Raw genomic sequence first — 13,479 nt, forward strand, 5'->3', positions numbered from 1 at the left:
AGGAGTAGGTTTAATAATGAATAGGAAAATAGGAATGCGGGTAAGCTACTACGAACAGCATAGTGAACGCATTATTGTGGCCAATATAGATACGAAGCCCGCGCCCACCACAGTAGTACAAGTTTATATGCCAATTAGCTCCGCAGATGACGAAGTGATTGACGAAATGTTGAAAGGTGGCTATACTGAGTCACAGCTCCAGAGATTGCGCCAAAGATTATTATTCCGCCGCCTCCACTGGGGCAGTAGTAGTTCAGAGGTTGCCGTGGGCAGTTCTTGTTGAGAGGATGTCGAGAGCATGTCGTGTGCAGTTGTTGTTCTGTTGGGCGAGACAACAAATGCTGTTCGGTTGGTGTAATGTATAGATGGAAGATGTTGCAATGATCACAGTGTATTTTTCGTCAATATATATGGAGGTAAAAAAAAAGTTTTTATTTCACACTTCCTTAATGACAATGCCTCTTGGTCACAGGTTCAGTCAACAAAGCATCTGGCTCGTGTTCATGTATTAGACTTGTAATTCTGGTTTCTATGTGCAATTATAGTATTTCTGGTTTTTCAATTAGTTCATTGTAAATGGTGTTTAAAATATCTCGTCGTATTGAGGAAGAACCGTGCCAGATACGTGTACGTTGAATCACACTTCCACATACAGAACAGCTACACTTGTGCTTTGTTGTTTCGTAGCTTTTATAGTTGCAGAGGACTTAATTAATGAATTGTGTTAACGGAAATTTCCTTTCATTCGTTATTGTTATTTTATGCAGTCAGATTACGTACTAATACTAGTCAGGGCCAACCGGTTGCGAAACTTCGTAACCGGACTCACAGCTACTAAAATTATTGCATAATAATTAAGCCCCCATGCAATGTATGATGAGATAAAAGAAATTATTCAGAAGTCGTTTCTGAAAGTTTTGTATGGAGTGTAGCCATGTATGGAAGTGAAACGTGGACGATAAATAGTTTAGACAAGAAGAGAATAGAAGCTTTCGAAATGTGGGGCTACAGAAGTATGCTGAAGATTAGATGGGTAGATCACACAACTAATGAGGAGGTATTGAATAGGACTGGAGAGAAGAGAAATTTGTGGCACAACTTGACTAGAAGAAGGGATCGGTTGGTAGGGCATATTCTGAGGTATCAAGGGATCAACAATTTAGCATTGGACGGTAGCGTGGAGGGTAAAAATCGTAGAGGGAGACCAGGAGATGAATACACTAAACAGATTCAGAAGTATGTAGATTGCAGTAGGTACTGGGAGATGAAGACGTTTGCACAGGATAGAGTAGCATGGAGAGCTGCATCAAACCCGTCTCTGGACTGAAGACCACAACAACAACATGAGAGACCTTTGAAGGGCGCTGACGTTGACTGCCCTAAACAAACAACAACAATAGCACTTAGTATTAAGAAAGATAACATTCTACTTTTGACTTACTTGAAGCGTAATACCATCTTATTTCTTTTTGTTCCTGACATTCACAAAAGAATAACAGAATCTGTAAAAGGTAAAAGTTATCCTTCCAGTTGAATACACGAAGATTTCCATCAGTTCCTTCCAAACGCACAACCCATCGTAGGGTTTCCTTCATGACATTATTTCGTTCTAGTCCTAGGCGACATCCTTCAAAAATTCTACTAGCATGAAATCTGACAATACAAGTTAGTTTGTCATCATCAACATTGGTCGATTTACTCACTGCTGAGTGTCGCGACCTCATTTCTTCATACATTTCTTTAGAACTGAATCTTCAACTGCACGTCTTAATTCACAGTGATCGTCGGCTCTTCTTAATCCTAGATTACCAAACCCTCGTAAAATATACAATGCAGCTGGTATCTCTTCACGGTTCCCGCCAATCTGGACACATGAGCAACACGTTCTCATGATTACCTTCTTCGTAAACATTGTCGTTAATAATGACTGAATAATTTACTGCCTGACTCCAACGATTTGCTGACTCTGTGCACTTTTCGTAAATATTACGAATGTTTAATAATGGCTCTGAACACTATGGGACTTAACTTCTGAGGTCATCAGTCCCCTAGAACTTAGAATTACTTAAACCTAACTAACCTAAGGACATCACACACAGCCATGCCCGAGGCAGGATTCGAACCTGCGGTCACACAGTTCCAGACTGTAACGCCTAGAACCGCTCGGCCACTGCGGCGTATTTGTTTTATATCGCCGTATTTGTTTTATAGCTTAGAATTTATGTTCAAGCACCATCATAGGTGAAATATCGAGCAGTGACAGCAGTTAGAAGAATGTTAGTATCAGATTGGTGTTCTTCAGAGCTAATCTCGTTTTTTGCTACTGAAATTAGCAGAATATTGGTGGTGCCGAACCCGATTTTGACATTAGTTTACTGCGTGATTTGCTTGAAGAAGCTGATAAAGACGCAGGCACTGGAGAATTAAGTGAAGGAGAAGCAAATGAGGAAAACGAGGAATCAGAAGAAAAATTCTTGGGTGACCATGGAAGACCAAGTTAGTCTTGCTTGGATTGTAATAAGCAGAAATCTCTGTCTGCGCATAAAATACACTTGGATTTATAATAATTATTTGTAACTAGTGCATAACATAAATTGTGACTTACTTTCCAATTTGAACAGTAAAACTGTCATTATAAAGTATAAAACAGGGTATTTTATACTTACCTTGTGTATAACATATCATTGCGGGACTAATATCAGTTGTTAACCAAGGTACAACCCATAAATTATGATTTTTTAAAATAAAATTTGAAGTAGTCAAATTTACGATGGTTTAGTAGCAACGTAACATTCCTCCCCCTTTAGTGTCCTTCTGCCTTCGATTATGCCTTGCAAGATTGTCTTTTCTACGTTATCCTCTTCTTTTCGCCGGCTGTTGTGGCCGAGCGGTTCAAGGCGCTTCAGTCTGGAACCGCGCGACAGCTATAGTCGCAGGTTCGAATCCTGCCTCGGGCATGGATGTGTGTGATGTCTTTAGGTTAGTTAGGTTTAAGTAGTTCTAAGTTCTAGGGGACTGATGACCTTAGAAGTTAAGTCCTATAGTGCTCAGAGCTATTTGAACCATTTTTGAACCCTTCTCTCCCGAAACCGTGCCCAAGGAACTGGTAATAGCTTTGACTGGCACGGGAGGATAAACTTATTGTGATATAAAGTCATTCTATAATAAAAATACTGGTTCTTCTTTCTGACCATTGCACACATAACATATTCCTCCAACGCAATATCTCTAAGGCCCTTTTCACTAGCCAGGTCCCGCAGTCGTACAAGAACGGAGGGAACACCAATGATTCCATCAACTGCATCTCCGTTAGTTCAGATATTGTCCGATTCTACCAGATCTTGTAGATTTTGATCAGTGCATCTCGGCCAAGGACAATTCGTCGTTTTATTTCATTACGGCACTTTCCCGTGTCATTCATCAGATATCCTAGATGTACGAGTACTCTTTATCATTCACTATTTCCAGATCCTTAATGCAACCTATGAGTTGTATTTGCTCTAAACTTCATCGATTGATAATCATTACTTTCGTATTTTTCATGTTTATCTATAGACTGAAATTTAAACTGTATGTAACAATAATAATGATAATATTAGTAATAACAGTACCACTCTTGATCAACCGCGTATTTGACAAAATAATACAAAAAGGGCGAAAAGAATAAAAACTTTGGAAACCGTTGAAATCGATAAAGATTGGAAATAAAAAGAACAGTGTGGATATAGTTTATCTCTCGCAGACGATACGGCCTTGATAAACAAAATATTTTAATAGTCTTTTAGAAGAAATCAGCGCAATGAAAAAGGTAGCAGAAAAATCGTATCTGCACTATGTTCGTCAATATTTTTTGTCATTTGTAAGCAAAACCGTATCGTCTGCAATCCTCCTCCGATATTAACCGTCGTCATCTAACGGGCAAGGCTCATTCATTTTCTCTAAGGCAGACTGAAAAAGGTGGGAGAGAAGCAACAGCCTTATCTTACTGCTTTTCCTAATTCAGTCCAGTTTGTACCTTCACCGTCACTGATGCTTTACTCATTTAGATAAGTTTATAAATCATATGCTTTTGCAGTCCATTTTCCTTTCTCTCATTATAGCTGGAAACTTATCCGAAACCACATTGTCAAATGCGTTTTCCAGCTCTATAAAAGACATATATTAGTTTCATTCTTTCTCAACAAACCTTTCTCCCAAAATTCTAAATGTTTCATCTGCTGTGTACTCGACCTAAAACCAAACTGCTTCTTAGCCAAATTCTCCTCTGTTACTTTCGCCGGTCTTTTATTCACGATTCTTAACACAGTTATGGTTACTTATGAAACGAGGCTAATTGTCCTCTGCATTTCTTGGTTCCCTGTTTCTTCGATGTTGAAAACATTACCATTGTCAGAAAGCCTCTGATCATTCACCACTGCCACATGTTTACTTACTTAGCTTCGATATTTCTCTTATTTCTGCTAGATTCGAACACTTAAATATTCCTCCTGGTATCGTGCCTGTACCTACCCACTGATTTACGACATTCCATTGCAGCTCTTTACTTCTTCCAATAAGAAGCTTCATCATCCACATCCAGACACAAATATCGCAAGGAGTATATGGGCTATAAAGTGAATGTATGAATTTACAGATTCCCGAAGAAGTTATAGTGTCCCTTTTGAAATATTCAAGCCGATATATTTGAAGTAAATAATAAAAGGCCTCTGAATAATATTATATGGACATAAACGACAAATTAATTATGAAAATGTATTAAATTAGCTTCAAAGAAAGACTATATCGATTGCAATGTAATAAAAAGACATTATTTATATTAGATGAAATCGTAGTGCATAACGTTCTCGAAACTAACATGATTATCTTTGTCATTATACATAAGAGAAAAAATAGATTTAAAATCATTTCGAGTCAGATCATTTCTTTTGCTGTATGTAAGGTACGCTTGCTATTGTAAAGCGGCAGCTTTTGTACTATTTGTTCTGGTACGTAGCGAATAATTCAAGTGTGTATTCTGTGCTTAGTGGAAATATATTTACAAAAAGTGAGTGCATTGTGTTACTTAAAGAACCCATGCAAACAATTCTTCCTGAATTAATAATTTCAAGAAGTTATTTAGCATTTTTTCAGTCTCTGCGAAGCGAGTAGCGGTGATCTTTGACTGGCAACAATTGGCCGCCATTACGTGGTGTATTTAAATTTATTTCTTTGTGTAACATATCACCAAAGCCGGAGCAGAAAGAATCAATTCAAGTTATTCAGTTAACTAAAGTGCAAAGCTTCCCTAATTTTATTTCGTCAAAAATGCATGATTTCAACGATACGATTTATTCTAGGTCAGTGAACTTAGCCTGCATTACATTTCGCCGAAAGCATTTGAAATAATTTGTAGGGAGCCTGGCGCTCATTTGAAACATAATTTAATATGTAACTTATATTTCTTGTATTATCTCTTTCTTGTGATTCACTTAATAATAATAATAATAATAATAATAATAATAATAATAATAATAATAATAATTAATAACCACAGAAAGAAAGGGATAATATAAGGTCTCTGTAATAGGCTAAGTTACATTTTGTTACTGTATATTGACATTGAATAAATAGATAATTTACTTTAATTACAGTGCTCCACGAGATAATTTCAGAGTATCACAAGTAGCCCCTCCCCGATGTTATTCAATCTGTATATTGAGCAAGCAGTAAAGGAAACAAAAGAAAAATTCGGAGTAGGTATTAAAATCCATGAAGAAGAAATAAAAACTTTGAGGTTCGCCGATGACATTGTAATTCTGTCAGAGACAGCAAAGGACTTGGAAGAGCAGTTGAACGGAATAGACAGTGTCTTGAAAGGAGGGTATAAGATGAACATCAACAAAAGCAAAACGAGGATAATGGAATGTTGTCGAATTAAGTCGGGTGATCCTGAGGCAATTAGATCAGGAAATGAGACACTCAAAGTAGTAAAGGAGTTTTGCTATTTGGGGAGCAAAATAACTGATGATGGTCGAAGTAGAGAAGATATAAAATGTAGACTGGCAATGGCAAGGAAAGCGTTTCTGAAGAAGAGAATTTAGTTAACATCGAGTATAGATTTAAGTCTCAGGAAGTCGTTTCTGAAAGTATTTGTATGGAGTGTAGCCATGTATGGAAGTGAAACATGGACGATAAATAGTTTGGACAAGAAGAGAATAGAAGCTTTCGAAATGTGGTGCTACAGAAGAATGCTGAAGATTGGATGGGTAGATCACATAACTAATGATGGAGTATTGAATAGAACTGGGGAGAAGAGGAGTTTGTGGCACAACTTGACAACAACAACAACAACTTCACATGGAGTGTAAATACACAAGATCCTCGTCTTCTACGAGCTGTCGGACACCACCCAGATTCTGGAGCACCTTTCTGCTGAGTCTGTATCCCCACAGTCTGTGCTGCACTCCCCTTATTCCCACGTTCCCCCTGCCTACACCTCGAGGCGCGCGGGCCGTCGCTGGATGTGAGGTGTCGGTAATCGGTGGTATCGAGACGAGGGCTGGTTTAGGGCAATTATGTGCCGTGGCTGCAGGCGCTGCGCCCACTAAGCGTTCTCGCGGCCAAGCGGGCCGCTGCCTCATCGCTCGGAGCATGGCCTTCCCACGTGGAGAGCCGCCTCAGGCGCGGACCGCCTGCTCGAGTATGCAGCGCCAGCCTGTTCATCCTCGGTGTGATGTCGTAAAAACTGAAATATCACTGCGCTCACAGCGGCAGTTACGACCGGAAGTCAAGCTCTTATACTGGCTGTGCAGTGTGTCTCAGCAGGAAACAGACACACGTTTTTAAGTGAAGACTATTAACCGTACGGAAGGGAACACATTAAATAAGCACATGCTCTGTATAAGATACCATTCGTAATTTCAGAGAACAGTTTGATACGGTATACCAGAACAGACTCAGTCTGTCTTCTATCGATGACACATTCTTTGGCAGCAGCCACACTGAAAATTACGATAAGTATTCTAAAAATACGATACTTAAAATGGTCAGTTTCTAACGTTCTCTGGCACCACGCATCAAAAGTGAAAGTTAAAAGAACATTTCGATGTATAATGCTCACTGTAACAAATAATTTATATGTATTTCTGTTAATTTAATTTCAAAAGGACACTTAATTTTGTGAGAAAAAATATAATTATAAATTTTGCTATTATAAATGGTTATTCAAAGAGTGTAAAATACTATCTGTGGCGGAGGAAGTGAAAACCGCCACAGAAGAAACGATATGTAATCAAAAACGACAAAGACTATACAAGAATTAGTTAAGATATAAATAGGCAATATATTGTAATAGAATCGCTTGTCTTCTGCACGGACTGAATGGGAGAGGAATCCGTGACGTTGCTTTAGGCTCTTACGTAGTCTTCATTTGTCATAAGTCGATGATCGACGCCATTTGTAGCTGGGATCGTAAAAGGTGTGTAAAGATTTTAATTGTTTCTGTTAAAATATATTTATCTAGTAAAATCTGTTTGTCACAATTACTGCAAAGTTCGCACCGGACATTAGCCATTTTATTAAAGAAATTTCAGCATTTTATTGTATATCGCTGGCGGTGCGTATCTGCGCCGCGAGCGAGCAGTCTGCAGCAGCGGCAGATTTAAATATACGATCGCTATAACGACCACATCCTAAAAAGGGTACGGGGATAGGTGAACGAAAATAATAAAGTGTTTCTTTTCACAGCATTCCAGACGCAGAATAAAAGGAGATAGTAGATTTTATCTTGTGCATTCACAGGTGGATACAAGCTGCAGCTTTTGTAAATTTTCATTCAAAAAAGTGATGAATTCTGAACATATCGTAAAGTGTATTTAAAACTGGATAATTTTCATGGGAGCTTAGCAATATAAAAAAACATTTTCATATAGTAAAGATAGTCTTACGCTTCGAAGCTAGTCGGGGTATATCCAGTTAAACCAAAAATCCACTGCAACGTGAAAATGCTTGCTAAGTTCGATGGACAACAATATTTTCATTCATGCACGAATAGCTTCAGTACTTGAATAAAAGTAAATTGAATAATGATTTTGGAATATTCAAAGAAAATCATTTTTATTAATCTGTAACAGAATATTTCATACGTAAAGTAATAATCACAGATGAAAAATTTATTGCAACCTTTCATTTCTCATGTCCATCCATGTATATGTTAAGTTGAATCTCAACGGTTTCCCAGTCAAATTAAACGCAAAAAGCAAAGAAAGTTTAAAACCAGACGGTCAACTCCCGAATAATCAAAACGGACGGAATCGCATTAATAGTTCCTAGAAGAATAGAAACAGTCCGCTTTTGGGATTCTGAAGAAAACGGTATCAAAGAATATACGTGTGAAATTATAAATATGTATTCAATATACTAACATCTTCAGCTTTAATAAATAACGCACATAACTGATATTATCTGCAGGTTATTAAATCCTCTCGAACAAACTGACAGAATAGATTTCATAAAAGGCGGCTTGGTGAAATGAGATCTGACACAATCCAATCCTAACAGCATTTTTGTACTTTGTCACTTTTTTTCAAATGTACATGCCAGTAAATTAAAATAACATCAAACAAACTCAAACACGAACATTACATTCTTATAAATTAAACTTGCCACTTCATGACTATTCAAAAAAATTTTCTTATAAAATCATACTCCTGAAAAGTCAATAATTACTGTGATTATATCTTGCTTCTATTGGCTTGAAAATAACCCAGAAAGCGTTTTACTTTATCTCCACCGCGAAAAATATTTGAGATTTTTAATTAAAATAATTCATTTTTCTTCTCCGTCTTGCCTTATTTAGAAGCTAGTATAATAGTAATATTATAAGCCATAATGTACACCTTTAAAACCTGGCGAAATTTCGTAGGTAATCATTGAGTTTAGACTTATAAACAGATTACTTTAAAAACTTATTACTAACTTTTTATTTTAGATTTCACCTAGCTAACTTATTGATACTACCTCGGTAAGCATACTATGAAAGCACGATGGCAGTATATCATCAGAAAAACTGTAAACGTGTTATGTGGTTCTTTTCATTCCACAAGTGTTCTTTGAATATAGTAAGGGTCTTGCGAGTACGAGTAATGTGTGGGCAACACATCAGTGTTGGCGATGTGGTTATGTCCAGTTGATTATTTTTCACAAGCAGCGAGAGACGAACTTCAACATAGCGCAAACTATAAACACCTCAGATGGACGGGTATTTCATGCATGGTACGCAGATTGGCTCATCAGGAAGCTGTCTGCCGCATGGGTGCTACGAAAATATAATTTCTGTAAGCAGACTCGTTTGGTCCCATCACAGCATTATTTACTGGTATTCAGGAACAATGTAAGTACATTTTGTGGAGGTACGTAAGGAATAATCGAAATAAGGACGACAATGATACACAGCGTTATCAAAGTGAAGAACAACGCACTAAAAACAAAAAAACAAAACTGGTAGAACACATAGACGAAAATATCTGGTACCTAGAAAGCAGCTGCTACAAGATGGGCATCAGAAACAGATTGACGAATATGTTCCTGGACATATCTTGATATCTAATACTGATGTATAACTCAGGAGGAAATTTTTGCAAAGAGTGGTAAGAATTAGAAGAAACTTGAACTTTTTGAAATGTAGTGCTACAGACGAATTTCAGAAAACGTGGGCAGAAAAACCACGAAATGAAATGAAGAGGTACTGAAATGAAAGTAAAAAACGGGATAAGCCATCTATGGACGTTATCGTTAAACAAAGGATCATATTAGTTGGGCATGTTCTGATGCCTCCAAGTTGGCACCAGAAGGAGCAGTGGAATGGAAAAAAAGGCAGAGATAAACGAAGATTTAATTATACGAAGCAGATTGTCGAGAACGTTGATGGCTTATACAACCGAAAAAAGCAAAAAACTGTATACGATGAAGGACGGCACAAAATCACCCAGAATTTTACAATGAAATGTTAGGAGGTACTTACAGTTTTGAACATGGCTGCGTAGTCAGTGACCGTTCACAAAATAAATTAACAGCAATAGCAACACTCGGTCGCAAAAAAGGAGTCTTTTGACCCTGGTTTCGGCAGTGCTGTGAGTGCCTTCATCAGAAACACAACTCTCAAATTTGCATGTCGCCCTTGATTTTTAGTTTAATACGTGACATGCCAATTTGAGAGTTTTATTCCTGATGAAGGTACTTGTAGCAGTTCCGAAACCTGGGTCAAAATACTCCTTTTTTGCGACCGAGGGCTGCTATTGCTGTTAATTTTACGGAGATACATTAATTTCCACCTACGAGCAAGTAACACTCAGAAAGGTGAATGATCCATGCTGACATGCTCCAGAGAAGGCGCAAACCACCCCTGGTCCCTCACCTGATAGAAAAGGAGAGATAGTTTATTAGATTAATATGACATCATATTTATGGAAACTTGAGAAAGACGAAAATAATTCACTACATAATGAAGAAATATCAGTACAACAGACCAGAAAAGATAGTTTCCGTGCGTCAGTAGCATAAATCCGCTCCCTTCTCTGCAAATTTCTACAGTCGTAAGTCCAAATTTTGCTGCTTTGAGCAATGAACTGCTTGCTACCTTGGTCCCTCTCATCCGTGTTCGTCCCTTACAGCTTTTTTTATAATTTACTAAGGAAAGGCAAGAAGGATGTAAATTCACATCGAATAAAGAAAGGATGCTAGACAAAGATATCTTTTGCGAGGTAGGCTAAAGTAAGTTATGGAAATTTGTAAAATGTATGTGGATCCACGAACAGATCGGTGAGAACGAAGTCTGGTTTAGTAGAAAAATGATCTGAAAGTAGCTGCCATTTAAAGTGCTTATTGTCATGAGATAATTCCAAGTGACAACTACAGTGAAACCTCATCAATTCGCACTAACTGGGGAGAGTCCAAGGCCGGATTATTTAATGTGTGAATTACAAAAATAATTTCCAAAATTGTTATCTGAAACTATAAGTGGGAATGTAGTCCATGTAGTGGTCCAATAAAAACTTGATGAACTATACACAGCGTTGTTGTTTGTTCCAGATGTACACAGTGTGTGACGGAACGTCACATGAATTTACATTTCGAGAAAAATAAAAAGGGTCTTTTGTGTGTTTAAAAATAGTGACGTGTGAACTATAAATTACTGAAAGACTGCGCCCATGTGCGCGATGAATAACAAATATTAAAAAGTGTAGTTTATTATTTGAAAAGCTCGCAAACAGCGATGCGTTTAACAAATAGCCTTTTATTTATAGTGTCTGTGTAATGTAGATGAAGAAGAACGGAGATAATTCTTTTGGGTTAGACTTTTTTTCCTAGCTTGTTTCGTCCAGCGGAAGGCCGTCATTGTACCACAGTCTGATATTTAAAGTATGTCTGTCTGCAAGTTATCAGAATAGATGTCCAATTGTTATTAGAAAGTGTTGGTTACTGGAGAAGTGAGCACCTCCCATAATAGCCACCATTAATTGTAATTAAAAACTCTATTTCAGAACTTCGTGTTGCGGGGAGCTCTCTTTCCCTAACAGCATTTGGTCGGCCATTACGCTGACGACATTTTTTAGTTAGAAATTCAGTCTGCAATATTAAATGTAAATGCGGTTGACTTCTCTATTTTTATCTTTTAATGGTTTCAAAGCTAGTAAATAAAAGACAAATTCCATTCATTAATGTTTTCGTACTGAATGAGTTCAGTATGTTTAAGATTGGCCGCTTAACGGCAGATGAGATTCTCCTCAGTTTTTGCCTTGCAGATAACAAATAGTAAATACAGAAAAATATTCCGTTTAAGAAGCATAAAAAATATCTGTTTCTTTGTGAAAGTTGGTACATAAATGAGCAGTAGCCCCTGAGAACCAAATTAATCATTACAGTTTGTGTAAAAGCGCGCATATTTTCTCTCAATAATAGCAGCACTCACACGAACTATCTGTTAGAAGGCGGTGAGTGGAGCGCTGTGTATAAAATATTATTTCGTGCGTACTTCGGAATAGTCGATGTCCCAACGTATGTTATCGTGGTATTGGGTTATTTCAGAGTCTCATGCTAGCCTACAATATTTAACAGAGTAAATAATATTGCAGTACAGAGTAAATAATTTTGCAGTATTCAGTATTTATTTATTTTGATTAATCACTGCATATATACAATTTGACAAAATTTCCAATCCCGAGTACCGCGATATGTCCCACCGAAAAGAAAGCACGCAAACTGTATTTGGCCCAGTTCGCTTCTGTTTCCCAGCTACCTCATTTTAATTTAACAAAAAAAATCTGAAGTTTTATTACGATTTATCTTCATGTGATTAGTATCAGCGGTTTGGATTTTGTCAAACACTCTCATTTTGTCTTCTAGAGTTAAAGATTTATTTTTGCATTACACTCACCCCAGTTGCTGTATTGTACTGTGAGACACTTTGTATATCGCACGTCGTCATGCGAACTGAGCTGGCTTTGACATCGTCGACCAACACTGACCTTTAGCCAACACTGACACATACGTTACTCATTATAGGTCACGGATGAAAGGAATGGGAAGGTGTAGGATGCGCTTCACTGATGTCCAGTGCAGCACGGCGGATCTTCGGTCAGCGGCATAAAAAGAATATATAAAAAAATAACAAATAAATGCAGTGAATTCCAGAATAGTGAAGTCCGAATTACTGTAGTGTTTTTATTTCGGTCGCCCACATCGCATTTCGTCTAATATGTGGACTGGTCAAGTATTTTGTTCCTGCTTTCGTCTTTCCGTTTCTGCGTGAACACTTTACGTACTATCATGATACTCCCAATCCTGAGTTTGTCTGCTTATAGATCTACCAGCTTAGTGAAGCGCTGTTTAATTGATTTTGTTTCTTTGTCGTCTACAGATTTTATGGTTCTAAGCACTATGGGACTTAACATTTGAGGTCATCAGTTCCCTAGACTTAGAACTACTTAAACCTAACTAACCTAAGGACATTACACACATCCATGCCCGAGGCAGGATTCGAACCTGCGACCGTAGCAGCAGCGCGGTTCCAGACTGAAACGCCTAGAACCGCTCGGCCACGGCAGCCGGCACAGATTTTATGAATAATGTGTTTTGTTTTTTGTCTTGTTGCGTACTGTGGAACAAGGCAAAAAAATTTCGTTTTATTAATGGAATATATTAATGCAACATACGAGTGCAATGTTTCATCAAGTACTCTCAGCTGAGTCAATTAAAATAAAATATTTGTTGTTTTCATTGCTTGTCTTTGTTCACTTCTCGCAGTGGTGTTTGGTTTTGGTTGACAGAGGAAGCTAGCATTTTCGCATATGTCGGCATTTAGCTTCTGCTTAACTCTCACCTTGGTCTACATTTTTCCTTTCCTAGTTTGTTAGTTATTAATGGTGTTAAAAATTTTTCATATTTTGAGAGATGGTAGTTTGGACAAAACAAGAAAAACATAACATGCGCAGCAAACACGGG

This window comes from Schistocerca nitens, chromosome 1 (genome assembly GCF_023898315.1).
Source record: "Schistocerca nitens isolate TAMUIC-IGC-003100 chromosome 1, iqSchNite1.1, whole genome shotgun sequence".
NCBI classification, from domain to species: Eukaryota; Metazoa; Arthropoda; class Insecta; order Orthoptera; family Acrididae; genus Schistocerca; species Schistocerca nitens.